Source organism: Helianthus annuus, chromosome 3, assembly GCF_002127325.2.
Source record: "Helianthus annuus cultivar XRQ/B chromosome 3, HanXRQr2.0-SUNRISE, whole genome shotgun sequence".
In the NCBI taxonomy this organism is placed as follows: Eukaryota; Viridiplantae; Streptophyta; class Magnoliopsida; order Asterales; family Asteraceae; genus Helianthus; species Helianthus annuus.
Window position 1 is genome coordinate 136,308,736 of NC_035435.2, and position 21,078 is coordinate 136,329,813.

At 36.8% G+C, this 21,078-nt stretch overlaps 4 non-coding genes across 4 annotated transcripts; all 4 read left to right on the forward strand.

Annotated features, from left to right (window-relative positions):
* Positions 1 to 4,372: 4,372 nt before the first annotated feature.
* LOC118491010 lies at positions 4,373 to 4,568 on the forward strand. The gene has a single exon (XR_004890235.1). It is a non-coding gene; the product is annotated as a U2 spliceosomal RNA (small nuclear RNA).
* A 1,176-nt stretch (positions 4,569 to 5,744) lies between these two features.
* LOC118490737 lies at positions 5,745 to 5,940 on the forward strand. The gene has a single exon (XR_004889987.1). It is a non-coding gene; the product is annotated as a U2 spliceosomal RNA (small nuclear RNA).
* Positions 5,941 to 6,258: 318 nt separating this feature from the next.
* LOC118490741 lies at positions 6,259 to 6,454 on the forward strand. The gene has a single exon (XR_004889991.1). It is a non-coding gene; the product is annotated as a U2 spliceosomal RNA (small nuclear RNA).
* Positions 6,455 to 8,131: 1,677 nt separating this feature from the next.
* LOC118490734 lies at positions 8,132 to 8,327 on the forward strand. The gene has a single exon (XR_004889984.1). It is a non-coding gene; the product is annotated as a U2 spliceosomal RNA (small nuclear RNA).
* The last annotated feature ends 12,751 nt before the right edge of the window (positions 8,328 to 21,078 follow it).

The following is a 21,078-nucleotide window of genomic DNA, read 5'->3' on the forward strand; positions in this document are numbered from 1 at the left end:
GGGCGTAATATTAACTTAAACTCGTTACGGGCATCACGGAAGGTATCCTACTGATACCACAACCTCTTTAAGGCATATTGACTTAGGAAATAAGCGTAAGACTCTCATGGTTAACCGTTTCGCCTATTGCGCGCACGGTTCGGCTTATGAAACTAGTTTTCATAAATTAGCCGATACGGGTCAAACTATATTATTTTGACCCCAAAATACAGAGTGTGAACATTGAACCCATATAAAACAAGTCTCTGAACTTGTTTGGGGCAGAATCACATTCCATTCTTGGTTTTCGCCTTTCACGTGATTAAACTATATCTATATATCGGAACCAACCGGTCTAGGCTACGGCTAATATAAAGACCCGTTAGGATTCTAAGAGGTTAATTAAAACCTTCGTTCCAGATTAGGAGCCCCAGTAAAGCTATCGGTGATTTAATCAAATTAAGGAATATACTTGCAAAGGTAAATACTTTTAACTTATTTCCCCTATATGGGCTTGGGATACGGTATAATATTTACCGCTTGATTGAGCATCATACCTTCCATCGCTTAGGTGGTTAATTAAATATTATGATCGGCTCATTTAAACAGTTTTGTTTCTTAAAAGCCTTTGGGGGGTTAATGACCGTTGTCCCGGATATCCTTGGCATCATTTTACGAAATGGCCATGACCTCGACATCCCGGTGTAGGCGTACACCCGGTATATATTGTCGACACTTAATTAAAAGACGTAGCCGTTGGTTTCTATACTACGGTTTTACGCAATGTGGTGTGTCTATTAATCTTTAACCCGGCACGATCCGGGCTACTGAACGCATAAAAGAACATGTAATACGTTCACAAGATTTTAATAATTTTCCCAAGTTATAAAAGAGTTTGTGCCTTGTGCATTCAAATCATTTTTAATAAACATTTTCAAATGTGTCAGTTGAATGTATTTACCAGTGTAAACTGACGTATTTTCCCCAAAAAGATTAAGTGCAGGTACTATACGAAATTGGCTGGTATTAGCTTCCTAAGCATCACGAATAGTCTCGCAAACTCGATGCCGTATCTGAATGAACAATATTTTATTATTTTGATCCGCTGTGGATACATTCGACTTCTGTAATACATTTGATATTACCACCAGAGGTTGAAGTATATATTTATCTTTAAAGCTTCCGCTGTGCATTTATATAATTGTGTGGTTTGACTATATTGTTGCCAACTACGTCACGGTAATCCCCCACCGGGCCCACCGGTGATACACGTGGAAATCGGGGTGTGACAGCGCCCCTCCCCAACCCTTCTGTACTTCGCCCCTGCACCGGGGCTACTTGGTTCCTGAACTTGAATCCCATTTTTTACTTTTGCAGTCAAACAATATATTTTGAAGATAAGATTATGTATCACGATAGATGTAGTGGGTTTAATTTTAGGTTATTGGACACTTGTCACTCTATAAATCCTTCTTACAATTAGGAGCCTTTGTAGAATAACTTGACCCATAAACTTGAATATATGTTATATGGTATTTTTCTATCTTATGACCTGATATTGAGTTGACACATTTAAACCACCTGACGAAAATGGTATGATGAGTTGTAAATATTGAAATAGTGTTTAAAGTAATTTGTAAGATGTTCTTCAATAAAGAAAGCAAGGTGTATCATGCATGAGTGCACTCAAATTCTATTAGAGAATCTGATGGTGTTTGTTGTGTATTCCTCATTGTTTCAGAATGACAAAGGAGATAAAGTCAAATGGCGATGTTTACTTTGGTAAAGTGAAGATTGCATTTCTGTTTATGATCATAACTAGGAAGATCGAAAAATGTCTGGGAGATTGCATTTCTGTTTCTATAGGGGTAGTTAATTTGTTTTGCAGATCACTTTTTAGACATATGTTTATGTAGAAGTTGTTCCTTTTGTGGTTCATACATATCTCGAACTTGTGTTAGGTATGCTTGAAACTGGTTGTCTTGCGAACATGTATTCATTTATAGTTGCTTTGCTTGGTTGTCTGGTTGTTGGATGCATTGTTTGATGGATGTTATTGTTGTTTTTGTCATATGTGCAATTGGATCAACACCATTTCCATGGAAGCAATACACAGAGATATGAATCTAGAGTTCACTTAAAATATATTCATGAGATTTAACTTACAAGTACCTCACCTAACTAATGGAATTCACATCACACCATACCTCTATGGTCATATTTTTTAGCTTCTTCATGTATTCCTTAAAGAATAGTTTGCCGTGATTGTAAAAAAAATAACTTAAAAAACAGAATTGCAAACGAAATGTATAGATTATTGAACGCCAAAATGCATGACTCAAGTAGAAGAATTGTATGACTTTTTTTAAAGAAAACATAATTTCCAATTAAATGTACAGAATCAATCCACATTGGTGCACACCCCTTCGTCGGCATCAATTGGTGCCCTTGACGGTGAGGAAGACAATTATCAGTATTCGGACGCGATGTTTTTCATCTTCGTAACCTCCTCGAACCTCAGCTTAGGATGATAGAGAGTGAAGGAATGCATGGCTTGTTTAGGGTGAAAGGCCGATGCATTTGGAGAAACCCTAATTGGGCGGAACCAGTGACAATCGAGTTCTATGGATCTCTGGAACAATAGTGCAGTTGAAGGTTGAGAACAAACGGGAGATCCGTGTGATATTCTACAATTATACAATTATAGGAGTTCGCAGAGGAGTGGTTAGCATCCCTGGGGTGGTTTTGATAAACTGCACTCAAATTACAGTAACTGAATTCTAAAAACTTCTGGTGGAGATCATGGGGAGAAAAAGGTGGAACAAACCACCAGCAGAGAAAACCGCAAATAACTGCCACCACAACATTCTTTTTTTTGTGAGTTTAAACAGCTCGGATTTCATCTCAGCAAGATCTAACGGTGGATATCGATTTCACTGACGCCTGGCGGTTAGACTTAATGGGGTTTAATAATTTATATAAGCTAGAAACAAAAACGGAATGAAAATGTGTAAATATGGAATGTCTAGAGAAACACCTGAGCTGCCACGTTTCCAAAATATTCATTCTCTAAGCTTATAAGTTTCTCTTTAGTTGCATTAGGGATATCAAGTTTGATGGCCCATCTCAAATTTTGAATACATTTTGCTCTATTATACCTCTGTTATAAAGGGTTAGTAAATAATAAAAAAAAAAACATAAACAAAGATTCCACTCGTGATGGAAGTTATGATATAAAAATAAAAAAAAATCGACAAGTAACTTACTCGTAAGCCATGGGACATTTTTAGTTGCTTGATTGTTTGATCGTTCCTCTTGCGTCTTACTGTCACTCATTAAATTAAAACATAAATAATTGGATGTAAAATGGGAAAAATACTAAAGGATATTATGAAATGAAGAATTACCTTAACAACGCTTGAAGATGAAGAACATGCCCATCGCATTCTTCACTTAGTTGAGCAAGTAGATCATTCTACATCAAAACTAAATTAGGAAAATTGAAAAAATAAACTTCCTGTAATTCAAACAGTAACAAAAACACTAGTTTAATATTTTTTTCAAGAGTAAAGTCAAACGTGACGAGACAACTGTGAAAGATGGTTTCTGTGATGAGGTTAGGGATATGATTAGTGGCTTCCGTAAGCACCCATTTTACTTCTTTATAATAAAGTGCAGCTGGATGAACCGACGCAAATATGTGAAGAATTGCCAGAATTTTTGGAGGAGCTACTATTGATTCCTGTTACAAATTGTTCTAATCGAGTCAAAATTGGAACTTAAAAACATAATTATCAAGTAACTGACACCGATTACATCACTGCTTAATATGCAGGTGTCGTCATTGGAACACACCTTCCACAAGCTGTTTTGACAAACCAAGTAGGTATGTTGTGTTTTTTTATCATGTTCAATTTTCTGTAGCACTTAGAAGACACTATCAACCACATTCTGTTTCTTTCGATCTTTTGATTTCCATGAGTATATATGTACCCAATGGATTTGAGTTAGAATCATGATTGGGATGACTCACTAATAGAGGTTATCAGTTTAAGCTAAACATAACTGGAATTAGTCAGGTAGATAAAGACTCTTAGAACATCAAAGCACAAAAACTAATTCGGTTTTCCTAGCATAATATTAAGCTCACTTAGCAGGTGTTGTTTGTGTATGCATTCCACTTAAACATAATATTATGTTTGAAACTTTGTTAGGGTGCCTTGATAGAAAGTGTTAATTGATCATTTCATGAATACTTGCAAGGCTAGTTTTATGAGAAAATAATCAGCATCTACAAAGGGCGAAAGTAACTCATTGTCCCACATCGGCTGAGTGAACTATACATATATGAAGAGACAGCATACATAAACAGCAGTCCAAGAAGAGGAAAATCATACCTTTCTCGGCCTTTTGGCTAAGATCAAGTGTAGTATCTGTTCTTATCAGTTTAATATCTGATATGTGGGCCATCGGCCCACTCGATATTAATCTTATTTTTTATGGGGAAAAGCCCATCACAATAGCTTGCTATTGGGGCTTTTAAGCGTCGCCTTGGTGTTGCACTACTGCCTTGGCCTGGCGCACCCCTCCAAACCATAGTTAAGTGTTCATCAATCAGTTTCCATATCTATATCTATTAAAGTGTTCATACATCATTTCTTGTTTCATCTAAAGAACTTCTTTACATAATCTCTCTAGTATGTGCAGAAGCCAGAAGGTGCAATACCATCTTCTTTTTGGATCACAAATTAGTTTTCTTGGGTGCAATACCATCTGCAGTTTTAAGAAGGGGAAATTACAAAAATGGCAGTTGACCAAAACTATTTTCAGTTTTGTCAACCTCATGCGTCCTTGGAAGGACTCATTTTTTATTGAGTGTTCGCATCCAAGGCATGATGAGTCCCTCCAAGGACGCATGAGGTTGACAAAACTGAAAATAGTTTTGGTCAACTGCCATTTTTGTAATTTCCCCTTTTAAGAATCTTTGATATCTTTATCATGTAATTTTCTCTCCATCATTTTCATTTCTTTGTCATGGAAGGAATTCAACTCCCCAAGTTCAGTATGAACCCTTGGTGATTGGACTGTCTTTCTGAAGGTTATCTTTGCTCTTTGTTTCATCCTTTAAAAGCTTCACTTAAAACATTTCCTTCACTTTGGTTTTGTTCCTGATGTTTTATATAATCGTATATGCTTTAATCCTGTAAAGGCATTCTGCACTTCTGCATGCCAACAAAATATTTAATACAGGATTTTCTGAAAATGTTTAGGAGCATGCTAACTATTTCAGTGTAAATACTGTTGAGAAGGTACGGAATTATTTTCCTGAGCATGGTAACCCTGCAGTTTTTTGTCTTACAATCCTTTCAAATATTTATCTAGCCAACGGATATAAGTTAGGAGTCATGATTGGGATGCACTTACTAATAATTAATAAAGGTATCAGTTTAAGCTCAATGTAGCTGGAATTAGTCAGGTAGATAAGGGTTCTTAGAACATTGATTAAAGCAAATAAACTAATTTGGACTTCCTAGCAAAATAAACTAATTGTGTATGCATCCCGCTTAAACTTCTTCATACAATAACACAAGATTAAGTTTGAAACTTTGTTAAGGTGCCTTTATAATGCAGTGTTGATTAAGTCTCAGTAAATTAATACACATTTACAAAGGGCAAATGTAACTGGTAGTCCCACATTGGCTGAGTGAAGAAAACAAACATGAAGGGACTGCCTACATAAACAGCGCCCCAAGAGGGTAGAAAGCATACCTTTCTCGGCCTTTTGGCTAAGATCAAGTGTAGTATCTGTTCTTATCAGTTTAATATCTGATATGTGGGTCATCGGCCCACTCGATATTAATCTTATTTTTTATGGGGAAAGACCCGTCACCATAGCTTGCTATTGGGGTCTTTAAGCGTCGCCTTGGTGTTGCACTACTGCCTTGGCCAGGCGCACCCCTGCAATTTGCAGTCAATTTTTATATTCTTTTATAAATTGTTCATGTCTTTAGATGACATTTTTTTTCTTACTATCACCGTCCCACTTTTTAACAACTGAACCTGTCCTCACTTTCAAGGTTAATTTGTGAAGGGTATTAGTGAAGCTAGAATCAGTTTTCTAAAGGTCGGGATGATTTGTACTCTTTGTTCTTTGCTTTATTCCATATCTACAGAAACAGAAGTCCTTTTTCTTTAGTAAATTCAGAGATATTGGCTGAGTGAAATATACAAAGATGAAGAGACTACCTATATAAACAGAGGCATAAGAAGAGAAAAAGCATACCTTTCTCTGCCTTTTGGCTAAGATCAAGTGTAGTATCTGTTCTTATCAGTTTAATATCTGATATGTGGGTCATCGGCCCACTCGATATTAATCTTATTTTTTATGGGGAAAGGTCCATCACAATAGCTTGCTATTGGGGTCTTTGAGTGTCACCTTGGTCTTGCACTATTGCCATGGCCTGGCGCACCCCTCCAAACCATAGTTTATATTTTCTACCTTTTTGTTATAATAATGCTTTCTCTAAATTTCATATGAAGTTTGAGGTTGGCAGTCTGCTTTTTTTAAAATGTTATTAAAATGAGGTTGAGTGCTATCATTTCAGCTTTTTTTAAAATGTTATTAAAATGAGGTTGAGTGCTATCATTTCAAACAAGCTTTGAGTTATTGTTTTTCAAGTGTTGGAATTGAAGATGATGAACATGTCTTTTATTGATCCTTGTAATGCTACACAAAGTATGTGAGAACAGTGAATAGATACGCCCTTCCCTTTCAGGAGACATTTATGTTGAAATCCCACGTATTAGAATAAGTCCATATCACTTTACCATATTTTTTTGAATTGATTTGTAAACAGATGTGAGGAACCGGTGGAATGAGTGATCTAGTTCACCGTGCCTTGCTACAGTTTCTTTTAAATAAATACTTGTCATTCTATCCGATGACTATGACTATCTGATTAGCAAAAAATGATAACTTTCAGTTAGTGATCAATAATCACCCACATGACATTAAAAATGGGTGTTTTTGGCAAGTTTTTGACCAAACTCATAGTAATTTGCAACCACTTCCACATATATGACAACTAAGGAAAACTTAGCTTTTCATGTCGAATGGTATGAGCACAAGCCAGATAACTGACGTAACGTCTTCTCGCTTCTTTTTAGCTGTATCTTTTCATTTTTCTCTTATCTCAATTTTTAACCAGTTGACCCGTTTGATGCTCAAACTGCAAGGATTTACCTTCATTTGTTTCTAATCACACTCAACATATCATACTCAATTGTTTCTGAACTCCATATTTTGGTTGAAACACATTTTGGATGTTGTTTTTAGCAAGTTCTAGTCATTTCCTCAACTATTCAACATATGTTTAACTAGGCAGTAAGTAACATGTAGTCTGTTCTGTGACACATTTATTCCTAGTTCTACAAAGATTGTGGATCATGATATGGACTTTCAGCCTTATTTATTGTTTCTTGGCTTACCCGCCCTATGAGATTGCTTACAACATCATGCTAATAATTTTACTGAAAATATTCATCTCATTCAAGGACCTGATTGTTCTGGCATATATGTAAACCAGGTTATTCTTATTTATTGTTTCCCGAGCATGGTTGCCCTGCAGTTTTAGTCTTGTGTTTCCATACCATTGTTGAGTTTGGCAGGCTATTAATCAATTCTTGTAATGGATTTTGCTTATCTTGTAATCAATTCTCAACATGCAGAATATTCATACAATACAATCCTTTTGAATTCAAATGAGTATATAACAAGTTAGAATCATTAGGATGTACTGACTTTTAGAAGTTATCTGTTTAAGCTAAACATAGCTGGTATTAGTCTGGTAGATAAGGGTTCTTACTTAGAACATCAATCAAAGCACATTCAGTCTTCCTAGCAGAATATTCAGTTGACAGTTCTGTACTAAGGCAGTGAAATTTGTATGTATTCAGATGATAACTTATTAAGGTGCCTTAATAAAGAGTGTTGATTAAGTATCCATTAATTGTTGAACATTTTGTGATATTAAATTCTGGGAGGTGAAAACCGTTATGAAATTTAGCCTATCACAGCCCCACATCGGCTCAGTGAAGAATATATATATGAAGAGACAGCATACATAAACAGCAGCCCAAGAAAAGAATAAGCATACCTTTCTCGGCCTTTTGGCTAAGATCAAGTGTAGTATCTGTTCTTATCAGTTTAATATCTGATATGTGAGCCATCGGCCCACTTGATATTAATCTTATTTTTTATGGGGAAAGACCCGTCACAATAGCTTGCTATTGGGGTCTTTAAGCGTCGCCTTGGTGTTGCACTACTGCCTTGGCCAGGCGCACCCTTCCAATTTGCAGTCAATTTTTATATTCTTTTATAAATTGTTCATGTCTTTAGATGACATTTTTTTTTCTTACTATCACCGTCCCACTTTTTAACAACTGAACCTGTCCTCACTTTCAAGGTTAATTTGTGAAGGGTATTAGTGAAGCTAGAATCAGTTTTTTAAAGGTCGGGATGATTTGTACTCTTTGTTCTTTGCTTTATTCCATATCTACAGAAGTCATTTTTCTTTGGTAAATTCAGATATAATGCTTCATTTTACCTGCAGAATTGTTGACTTATTTACGCTTTTATGGGATTCACTTAAATCTTGTCTAGGATGTTCTCAATATACAGAAGGTGCAATACTGTCTTCTTTTCGGATCACATGTTAGTTTTCTTGATGTGTGTGCCGGCGCATTTTTGTTGCTTATACCTGTTATGAACCATACTAGACCATCATAGGCCTGACTTATCGGCCCAGTTTAGTGGCCCAAAGGTTAGATGATTATGTACGAGCGAAGATATAAGAAAGAGTGTAGGGTGAATTAGAGGAGGAACGAATATGATGAATGAGTGTGCGCATTTTCTTCTTCCCATCCTAACTCTGAGCTTCTGATTTCCCATCACCTTTCTTGTAATTTCTAAATTCCCATCTCCCTTCTCTAGTATTAGTCTCCCTTCTCTAGTATGTGTTCTTACGCAAATAACATAATCTTTCAAATAAAACCACCGCAAAGGTAAAACAAGCAAATGCATATGTTAACACGTAAAGTTTACCAGAGAAAGACCTCACAAACCAAGACCAACCAGAATCAACAAAGTTCAACTAGTATTTCTACCAGACACTAAACCATACAATAATACTCTACACCCAAACATCACCAGATGTACCTCCTGTTTGATGAAGCATTGCATCTATCTCATCACCTTCTTCCATTTCCAGCTGCAACAGATAAACACAACGTATTAAACCACAGAATAAACAGATAAATTATACATGCAATAGGCAAGGTTGGATCAATCTTGCAGAGAGTGGCGGACCCATAAAAATCTTTCATGGGGTGTGGAAATTTACAAGGGTCATTTGTCTATCGCTATATAATAATTTTTTTGGGTCCATTTTGGGTAGGGTCAAATACTTTTTTCATTTTAGTTTGAATTTCAAGCATTTTACATGTTGTTGTTAGTTGTTACTTTAGTAATTTAACTCTTCTTTACTATATACACTAGGTTAATGCCCGCGTAATACGCAGGCTTCAACCAAAACAATATTATTTACTTTGAAATGAAATATTCTGTACAAACGCATACATTGGAAGAAACAAACAGAAAATTATTCAATCCCGGAAAAAACTTCCTTGTATACTACGTATGAATATTGTCAATGGTTACAAAACTACTTAAGAGTGATCACATCTTTCAAATAAAATAACAAAATTTTATTGCAAAAATATGAAGATTGTGAATGGATAGAAGAATCGATACCTAATTTATACAAAAGAATATCATCTAACTATTGTATAAATGAAGAACGTAACATTATAAACATAAGAAAACGTTAACCTAGCCGGAAGTTAAAAATAGCCATATGATAAAAACAAAAGCACTTGATAAACTATTGTAAACATATATAAAGACAATGATAATAACATCAAACAGTAACACCATTCAACCATATATTTAACTAAGTTATTTGTACCATTAAAAAACATAAACATAAACTAAACCATAATAAAGTAAGCAAAGTTTTCATGTCCATCAACCCAACATCCATAATGTACATATCAAATATACTAACCAACAACTTACCAAACCATAACTGTCATAAACAAAATGCATACCAAACTTGCTTAGATTGGGGTTACATCATTCAACACAATCTTCTTCTAGGATGTTACATAAGTAAAGTGCAACATATGCCCAAACTCCAACTGGTTATCTGCCATGAACTTCCTCCAACCATCAACGGCGTAACGTAATGCACCACCGTTTAACTCCGTCTTTGTTTCATAAACCTCCACATCCCCAGTTATGTTTTAAACATATAAAGGTTGCAAGTTATCAGACAGGCATGCTCTGTCTACAACTTCAGCAGGAAGACGCTAAATGCGTTTAAAGAAAAACAAATATAAGTCAATAGAAAAAATGAAATAAATATGATGGTAAATCATGTAAAAAAACATACGAGCCTATAGTCTCCTTTACGACTAAAGTTGAAGAATTCAGGATCCATGCCAACACCAGAAACTTTGCGTGCATTCCTTGTAATCTTCTTACGATGCTTCACTTTTTGAACATCCTTTAACCGTTTCTTTCCCTTGTTTATGAAAAAAAAATATAAAGAGGTGGTTAACAGCAAATATAGTATATATTGTACAATTAAAGTTTTCTTGTATAAAGAGTATTTATGAAATTGACTAACACACTGCTTTGGCTTAAATTCAATTTTATTGTTAATGTTAATGTATGTATAGAGTATGATATTAGGGAAACAATTTTATATTAACTAATAATCAATAATCTGAAATCTTTTAATAAAAAATCACTTAAAGAATTTTACGCATACTATCTAGACTTTGTATGACTTATAAACCATTTAGACCATTGAATCTAAACCTATTCACTTTTTACTAAATTAAGACTCGTTTCATTCTACTTGAAAATGAATCTCAACATATTCAACTTGACCACCAAAAAATAAATTATGAAAGATTCTCCAATTTGAATTTTAAACATGTTATTCACCAAGAATTATCAAATTTCTATCAAACCTTATGAATATGACTAACCAGACAATGACGATAAAAAACGGATATTAGTGAAATTCATAATAATACATTAAATACTTAATACCTTGACGTAATCAGTAGACGGACGATATGGAATCGATTCAGATTTTTTACTACATTGTCGGCCTTTGCATTCTTTCTTCAAATTCTCGACTGTCTCGGATATGTCAGCAAAAACTTTAGCTTTTCCTTTTCCTTTAACCTGTTGTGAAAGAATAATATTAGCACATCCATTATTTTAATCTTAAATGTTTTTAAAAATCTATAAATAAAAGAATACCGCATCATATTTCATACACAAAAAGTAATCGATTAAGTAGCATATATTCATCAATCACACATATATTTTCAGATTAATAGCAAAAAACCAAAGATGTTACAAAACCATTACATACTTAAACATCGCAATGAACATAATCGGAATAGCAATCAAGAATAAAACAAAAAGAAACATAGGGCAAAAACCCAACACAGACCGACTTTCAATACGTTCTTATCGAGCTGCAGATTTACTTTCAATAATGTCATCAGTACTTGAAAAACTATTTGACTGGTAAACCTCCTAAATGAACAGTCTGGTTGTTAAACCTCTAACACAACCAACCTAATTATTAAACCTATTTCATATACCTTATGTATCCAGCACATTGATTTAACAATGTGTTTGTAGTTACAAATGACCAAAAAACAGACTATAACACTAAGCATCTAGATGCAAGCTCAGGTTTCAAATCAGTACTCAACTTCGTATCGTTTCATTCAAGCTTGAGTTTCTAAACATGACTTTTAATAAGCATTAATCATAAATAAATTAATATAAATATATGTTTGAAGAAACACTGACCTTCACGGTAGTATCCAACGAGGACTTCAACACTTGACGATCCGAACAGCCTAACTGCAAAACAGAACACCGTTAGGACTCGTTACAGGAATGGGGTTATTCCTGTAACCACTCTCCGGCGTGAGAATAAGTCTCGGTTTTGGGAGTAAAGAAATATGTGTATGGAAGAAAGTTGTGCGAGAGTAAGATGATCAAAACCTTTGATGTTTACCCTTATTTATAGTTTAACCATTAGGGTTTCCCTTAACTTAGGAAGGGTTCCGATAAGTTAGGGATTTGCATAATCTTCCCAAAAAGCTAGAGATTTGGTTGCGTGACCTATCCATGCAAGATGGAATAATCTAGAATAAATGTTTGTGATTATTTATTTATAATAAAATAATAGGTAATGACCGGGTCGGGTTAGCCGATTCGGGTCATACCTCGTCATGTCCCCCTAGTCCGAAGTTATGAAATGAAATTCATGAGATCGGACTAAAAGAAGGAAAAGTTAGTATACCCTGTTTAGGGCAGATTTTATCGAGTAAAGTGTCGTTATGTGTTATGAGAAAATGGCGGCGATGGGATAGGATGTGACAGTTAAGTCATCATTGGGATGACCACTGTATTTACCCTGCTCTGACGCGTATTTCCGTCCGTTCGTCTTTTCGAATTTGAAAAGTTACCTTCTTGTATAAATAGTACCCCTGTTTGTGAGATTCGAATTCCATTTCCATTTCCTCACAACTCTTTCTTTCACTTCCCTATTTCGAACAAATGGCCTCTAAGACCGGTGAATCTTCTTCCTCTGCCTTAGCCAGCATTGATGCCCTGTTCTGTAAATGGGGAGTTGTGTCTTACAACAACCTTGTGCAAGATTACGGTATCAGGGCTGAGTGGAATCCCGTGTTACCATCAAGAACGGACACAACATTTCCGTTGAAAGAGGGCAAAATCACGTTATTTAGTGATTTCTTCAAATTCTGTAATTTCCGACTGCCTGTTACCAAGTTTTGCAAATTGGTTCTTGACCATTACCGTATTCACATTTCCCAACTGCATCCACTAGGATTAGTGAAACTTCGACAGTTCGAATTTGCTTGTGTGGCCCTAGGGCACATTCCGGAACTTACTGTGTTTAGGGCTTTCTTTGTTCTTGTTTGGAAATCCCTTTTTTCACCTTCGACCGGAGAGATACCGATGTGTCTTGTCTGAGGGATATTCCTGCCAGTTCCAAGAACAAATATTGGAAAAAGAAATTTTTCTATATTGATGCCTGTGTGATTCCTGGCGAGATGCACTGGAGAGAAATGGGACCAAAAGACAAGGTTAAGGACGATGGTCCTTCTGAAGATGCTTATATGTCAAATTCCCTGTATACAAGGTTGTGTGGCCGCCCTTTCGAGTGCACAGTAATCCCAGAAGGGGCCCTGGTAATGGCGGGAATGAGTTTGCTATGGCGTGACATCAACTAGTACCCTTCATTTCGAAGGGATGATGAAGGTATGCGTATTTCTTGCTAGTCTGGTATGCTACCATTTTGAAAATAATATGTATGCACATTTAAGGGGAATGGAGCTTGTTTGACTTTGTTAACCCTCCGCGACATCTTGAGTTGAGGGTCGCGGACCGCGTGCTCGACGAACAAGAGCCAGATGTGTTGAGGCTTCACCTTGAGCAGTTTTTGTTACCCGCTTTGCCGGCGGATCTCGCTGCCTACGTATCCCCCCTTTCTCTCAGCGGGGGTGGTAGCGTTGCCGCCCTAGAGAAGAGACCAACCCGGATAAAGGTTACCGGGAGGAAATACATGGCAGCTGGTTCGGCCACGTCTTCCGCTGGTGGGGCAGCGTTCACCAAGGGTGATACCTCTACTACTGCTGAAATGACAAGCCCTACCCATGTGTCGAAGAAACGAAAAACGTTTGTTGCTCCTACTCTGACCGCGTTCGAGGCTATGCAAGCCGCCTATGCCCTGCCGCTTGGTATGCACTTTTTATCTCCGAATGTTATAATGAATTATGAGCTTCGTGTTACTGAAGCTTGTCTTTGATACACGTACTACTGGCGGGGCTCAAGCTAAAAATGTGACACCTACTCCCTTGTCATCTGCGGGGGTAGTGCTTCCCATTGCTGGCGGCAGCAACCCTCCAGAGCTTATACCTCAGGCTAGTGTTACCGCTGCCATTAGTTGTGCCATGCCGCCGCCTACACTTACCGCTGCTGTGACCTCCAGTGTCGCTCCTTCCTCTTTGTTTGATTCTCCTTTTTGTATATTTTCCGCTACCGAGAAAGAAATGCATGTCGTATCCCTTGCTCACGAGGCAACTAGTGCTGGAGATCATGCTGCTGGCGATACAGGGGGGGTCCAATAGTGGCATTGCTGATGATGGGGCCCGCCAGGGTGATGACCTTTACTTGCCTACCATTAACTGGGATCCCAACACTCGGGATAAACGCTACCAGCCCTAGTGGAAAATTGCGGAGTCTTCTAGGTTGATCTTTCCCCAAGTGGTTAAGCACTGGGTTGAGCGGGCTTAACCCCCGGCCGAAGCGGCGTATGTTGAAGGTCTAAACAACGAGAATTTGATGAACTCCGCGATTGTGGATTCTGTTAGTCAGCCCCGGAGGCTTACAGAGATCCGGCGCAGATGGATGCATGATAACAATGAGCTCCACCACGCGCGGGCCCTTATTGAAGAGCTCAAAGATGAGAAGTACCGCCTGGAGAGTCAGCTCCAAGCCGCTGGGTTAAGGGAGAGCCGGTTTTTGTCAGAGAAAAATAAAGCTGAGGACGACTTGAAGAGGGTGACTGCCCACCTTGCTGAGGAGCGGCTCATATGGGCTCGCGATATAGCAGAGAAGGACCGGGTCCTTGCTCACGCTAAAAGCGTGCAGGAGGAGTTGGAGCGTAAAGCTATTACTGAGGCCCAGAAGGTGAGATCTGAAATGTCTGCGCAAGTGGAAAAATTCCGAATTGACACTGACTTTGTGTCTCAGGTGCAGGAGCGCTATCAAGCTTTGACCGTTGAGGTGGAAGCTTCAAATGCTAAAGCCCGGGCGAAACAGACGGAATTGGAGGAACGGGAGGGGCAGCTTAGGGAACTTCAGCATCGTTGTGCTTCCCTTCTTTCTGAAAGAAATGCACTTGCCCAATCCTCCGCCGCGCGCCTGAAGGAGGTGGAAAGTGCCTTGGAGGGGTGATAGGAACTGGTTGATAACAAACGGATTAGTAGGGGCGTTCGAATACCTTCGCCAATCGGCGCCTTTTACAGCGCTAATAGATCGCCTCTCTGTTGTCGCGTATCAGTCTGGTCACCATGATGGTGTTTACAAAGGATACTTTGACTGTCAGCAGTCGGAAAAGATTGCTTCTGATTTCCATACGGCAAGGGGTAAATTTCAAGGTGACATGGCTGATGCACTGGTGGCAGCGTACAACGAGCCATTGCCTGCATATGCAGACCTGATGGACAAGGTGAATGAGGATGGCGTCGAGTCCTTGCGTTTGATGCTGGACCCCGCGGAAGAGTCGGAGGAGGAATAAGTAATTTGTTTTGTTTATGTATGTTACTTTCTCCCAATATTTGTAATGACACTGTTTGACTTGGTTTTTGTGAAAATATCTGAATGGTTTGTCAGACATTTAATGCTAATGTCATGATGGATAACGCCGCCGTTCTTTTGAAATGTGGCTTTCTTTAAAAACAAATGAAATCAAAAGGTACATAGTTTAAACAAGAGATTTTGATGATAAGAGTGTGTGTAAGCTTTAGGTTAAAGGGGTGTGGGTGGGTGTTCTTGTTCTTGAGAATGGTGCTTAATAAGCTATGGATAAGACATGCAAACATGATTTAATTAGGGGTTAGGTCTAATCTGAATTTGTGAACATGTTTATGATATAAAAGGGGGTAGCCCGGCCCCCACCGATTTTTCGCTCGTAGTTATAATTTTAACGAAAATTTCGGATTTTTTGTTGTTGTGTAAAATGTTGGATTTTTTAAGAGTCCGACCCCACCGATTTGGATTTTGAGAGTTAGTCCCCCACTGTGTTTTCGTTCAAGCTCCGCTACTATATACACAAACCATACACGCTCTTTCTCTTCTACCCTTCTCTCTTCTCCACCTCAACCACCACCCCCACCCCCACCCCCACCCCCACCACCACTGTCGCTGCCACAACCACCCTTTCTATCTCGGCACTCGTACCTCATCTCCCCTCGTTGACCCGTCATACAAAACATCATTAATTTATTATTATTTTTTGTATTTATAGGTAAAAAATAAAATAAAAAAATAAGTTTGTAAATATATAAATGTGATATATATACATCCAGGGGAGTTTCTATGCAGAACACTAAATATTGCGAGAACATGCAGAACAAAATGAATCACTCATTTTTTCAATCCTAAAAAAGCTAAAAAGTAAATGAAAATGTTATAAATGTAAGATTTATTGTTTCTCATACTAGAATGTAAAACAAACTATGAAAAATCTTCAGGTTTTAAATAACCTACACACATGTAGGTTATGTGTAGGGAAAAATATATGATTTTTTATGTATATATAATACATATATGAATGTTAGAAACATAAAATTTAAGAAATATGAACCTAAAATCTCAAAATTTAGTGATTTAGAGTTGTTCTTTTTGTTCTCGCAATAATTAGTGTTCTTTAATTATCCTTATCCTATACATATATATATATATATATATATATATGTATATTTGTGTGTGTGTATATATCTATGCGTGTGTGTATGTGTATATATTTGTTTGTAATAATGTTTTTTTTTGTTTTTATTTAAAGATAAAAATAAAATTTATAAAATTTAAAAACAAAAGAAAACGGGAAATTGTCAGAATTGTCTTAGAGGTTTGAGAATTGTGAAAATCATCCATGCGAGTTAACGATTAATTTTAATTGAGTTAGTGATTTGGATGGAAATAGAACAAAAATGAAATGTCAGGGATTCAGTTACAATGGTCTCATTTTTAAACCGAAGTGGAAAAAATGATCAAACCTTATGGACAATTTCTGGCATTTTACTCCCAAAAAAAATTATGTTAAAAACCCATTCTTCGGAATGGGATCAAATACAAACACTTAGACTAGTGGGTGTGGGCGTTGGTTGGGGCGGGGGATGCCAGGCAACGCTGGCTAACCCACACCATGCCAGCGTCGGCCACGACGTTGCCCCGTTGTCGTGGCTCCGAAGCCTGGCGTTGGGCGGGGATAGGTCTGAGGTGGCTTGCTTGGATTGGCTGGTGGGAATAAAAAATCTAAAAAACCAACATGGCACCCCAACGCCGCCTGGCCACGCCGCTTCCACACCCCACTTTTTTTTTGGTGGTCAGGTGGAGCCCACGCTTGCCACCTGTCAAGCAATGCCCCCAACCCAAGCCCCTCCCCCCCCACACCCCATAGTCTTATGTTTGTAAGAACCAACACATAAATGACAAGTGTCAGTCAATAAAAAAATAGTTTAGGGAGACCTTTTGGCCATATTTATTTATAACAAATTAATAATAATTATTAAAATATCCCTAAATCCATGCAAGTTTAATTCAAATTAAAGTTTGAATTTTTTAACATATCCATGATCTGGTAACTCTCCATGATCAAACCACCCTGCAGGAACCACCACCAAAAAACTACAAGCAGCACTACACTATATAATTAGCATAACATCCTCAATCGTTCTCTATTATCAACACATCGTCCTCAATCATTCCCCATTATCAACATAAACGACATTAGCACAACATCCTTAATCGTTCTCCATTATCAGCACATTAAATGTGCTGATTATATCTATTTTGGTTTTCAAATTTAACATAAATGTGCTGATTATATCTACTTTTCGTGTTTGTTTGTATTCTATTGTAATTAACACATAACTAGCACACACCCGCGTACTATGTCAGCACATGAACAACCAACTCATTTATCCCACACTGATTGTTGATTATCGTTGGACGTTTGCTTCGAGGCTGAACGCACAATGGCTTGTTCAGCTTGTTTGTATTCAATCTGTTGTTCGTATTCGAGGCTAATCGCACAACAGGGTTTTATATGGAATTGAACTTTATCTCACAAAAGGGATTAATGTGGGTGAGTTGTTTTGATATTGATTCTCATGAGAATTATACAACAAAATAAGAACATACGTATAGATTTAAAATCAACACAATACATTTTTCATACTAGCACAACAACTACATATCTAGCACAATTATAAAACACTTTTTTGTAACTTTTTTAAAAGTCACTTTTACAAATAAAAAAAGGTATAGCAATTTGGTACTCATATTAAAGATAAAAAAAATATTTGATCTTATGGTATAATTTTCTTTGAAAAAATAGTAAAATATATAAAAGTTATTTTAGTTTAAAAAACCTTAATGAAATTAGTATTTAATGGGAAATGGCTAAATGACTAAAATACCTATATATAATAGATCTTACTATTTAATATAACTTAGTAATTTTATGAAATTACCCCTAACTTGTTAGTACTAATTATTATTTAAAAGAGTTTTATTTGTAATCAACACCACCATTTGATTTAAAGTATCAGTGGCTCAAATATGTTCATACAGTTAGCACTCTTTAGACAAGATCTCAACTCTCCATGCTCACAATACTCTCTTTATGGGTTAAGTTTTCTACCCGAGTTTAAAAATAAGAAGTGTAAGAAGCCACTATGGAGTGACAAGTGTCCCAAAAGAAATCAAGTGAAAAGGGTAATTTTGTCAAATAGAATAAAAAGATTATGCACATGCAAGTCACATACTATTTCCCCTATTTTTTAAACGTCCATAACTTTTTTATACGTCATTTGTTTAAAAAAAGTATACCAAAAATTGAGCATCTTTTTATCTTTAATATGAGTACCATGTTGTTATATTTAGAAAGAAATTCGAAAACCCAGTTGCGTATTACACAATGGACATAACGTAAAGCACAATGAGAAAACCTAATTGCGTATTACACAATGGACATAACATAAAACACAATGAGTATCAAACTAAAACATAATGGAAAGTAGACAAAAAAACACAATCGATGACAATAGATAAAAGACACAAGACACAATGGACATAACGTAAAACCCAACGAGTATCAAATTAAAAACACAATGGAAAGTAGACTAAAAATAAAATTGACGACGACAGATAAAAGAGACAATTAGTGAGAGCAGATAAAAGACACAATGGACAATAGACTAAAAAACAATGGACAACAGACTAATACACAATAAACAATAGATTAAAACACAATGGATAGCAGAATAAACACAATGACCAGAACGTATAACAAAATGCATAGAGTACCCAAATATAACATCATCTTCATTGTGTCATATATTGTGTTATAGGTTTTGATAGAAATGCAATGGACAGAACCCAAATTAACAATGTGTTATAAGTATTGATAATAACACAATGTATAGAAACCTTAGTAAAAAATGTAAGGACCAAAACCCAGTTAAAAGATACAATGGTCACAACCGTTAACACAATACAAAGAAAACCCAGTAAAAGTGAAAATTTTTATTTTATTTTTATATAGTAATATCATATTAATATTAAAGATAAAAAACGCTCGTTATTATGGTATTTTTTTAAAAACAAATGTCGTATGAAAAAGTTATGGGCATTTTAAATTTGATGGGGGAATTGGCATGTGCCTTGCATGTGGAGAGAGAAAGTCAATATATGTAGGATTCCTTTTATGCCCTTCTATTATTTTCTTTTCCCCTAAAACTAACCTCAACCCTCCAAATCTAAGATCAATGGACTAGAATCCTTCTTACCTTTTTTGTAAGACCCTAATCACGATTTGACCCAAAACGACGCAGCGAAAAATGAACCGTAAAATTTCTTTCTTTTAACTGCTCTAACATACTTGAATACCGTTTAGGTCAACCCTTTTAACATAAATACATCATTCATCATTTATTTAATGTAACTATGTTAACAAATAATTACAAACAACATGACTGCTTTCCCGTACAATCCATAATCTTCAACTCGACCCTCGTTCACTTGTCCATCATGAAGAATATCTGACTAACCTGCGGTCACCATATATAACCAACACGTTAGTACATGGCGACATCATATATAATTTAATACATATACTTAAAAGGCTATATCACATTCTAACTACGTAAGGAATTCCATTGAAACATCCCCTCAATTTTATTTACTCGAGTCCGACATCAATTCCTCGAGAGTCCAGCGTTCCCATACCTGCACTCCATTTCATTCTCAATAGTAACATGGTTAGGAATACGTAATCTCAAACATATTAAAAACCCACATCTTCACATATACGTATACCAGTGATCTACAATCATTAGATTACAACACGTGTATACATTTTCATATATCTAAGTACATTCATACGTATCCCATTCATACGTGCGTACATACAAGTTCACACTACTTACTATAACAACCCTAAAATAAACCGACACCCTGCTAAATATTTTTGACACCACAAAATATATTAAAATATCCCAATATGTCTTAAAATACACCCCATACGCGAAAACGGACCCCCAATAAGTTAATGTTTTTACGTGACTTTTAATCTCGAATAGCCTAATTTTAATTAAATTTGTGTTTTGCAGGTTTAATGGAGTTTAAGGAGCTTTTCTGGAGCTTTACGGGTCACCGAGACGAAAACCGGACCACCGGGATGCGAAACAGGTCAATCGGGAGCAAGGAATGCGAAAAACGGAAACTGAGGAATTTAGGCATCGTCGGCGACGCCCCGTGCAGCTCACCGTCGCCCAAGAGTACCGTAGACAGCGAGAAAGGCCGTCTGCCACTTCCGGGGTTTACACATGCCGTCGGCGACTATAACAACCCTAAAATAAACCGACATCCTCCTAAATATTTTTGACACCCCAAAATATATTAAAATATCCCAATATGTCTTAAAATACACCCCATACGTGAAAACGGACCCCGAATACCTTTATTTTTATAAAAATTAAATAAAAACAAGAAAATTGGGGCTCTCGTGGGGCGCGTAGCCCATGGCTACTGCCTACGCGGGCCGCGACAGCAAGGAGTCAGAGTCGCACCCTAGAGCGCCACGTGTTAGGTCACGTGTGGAGTCTACGGTCCGAATCAGCAACCCTAGG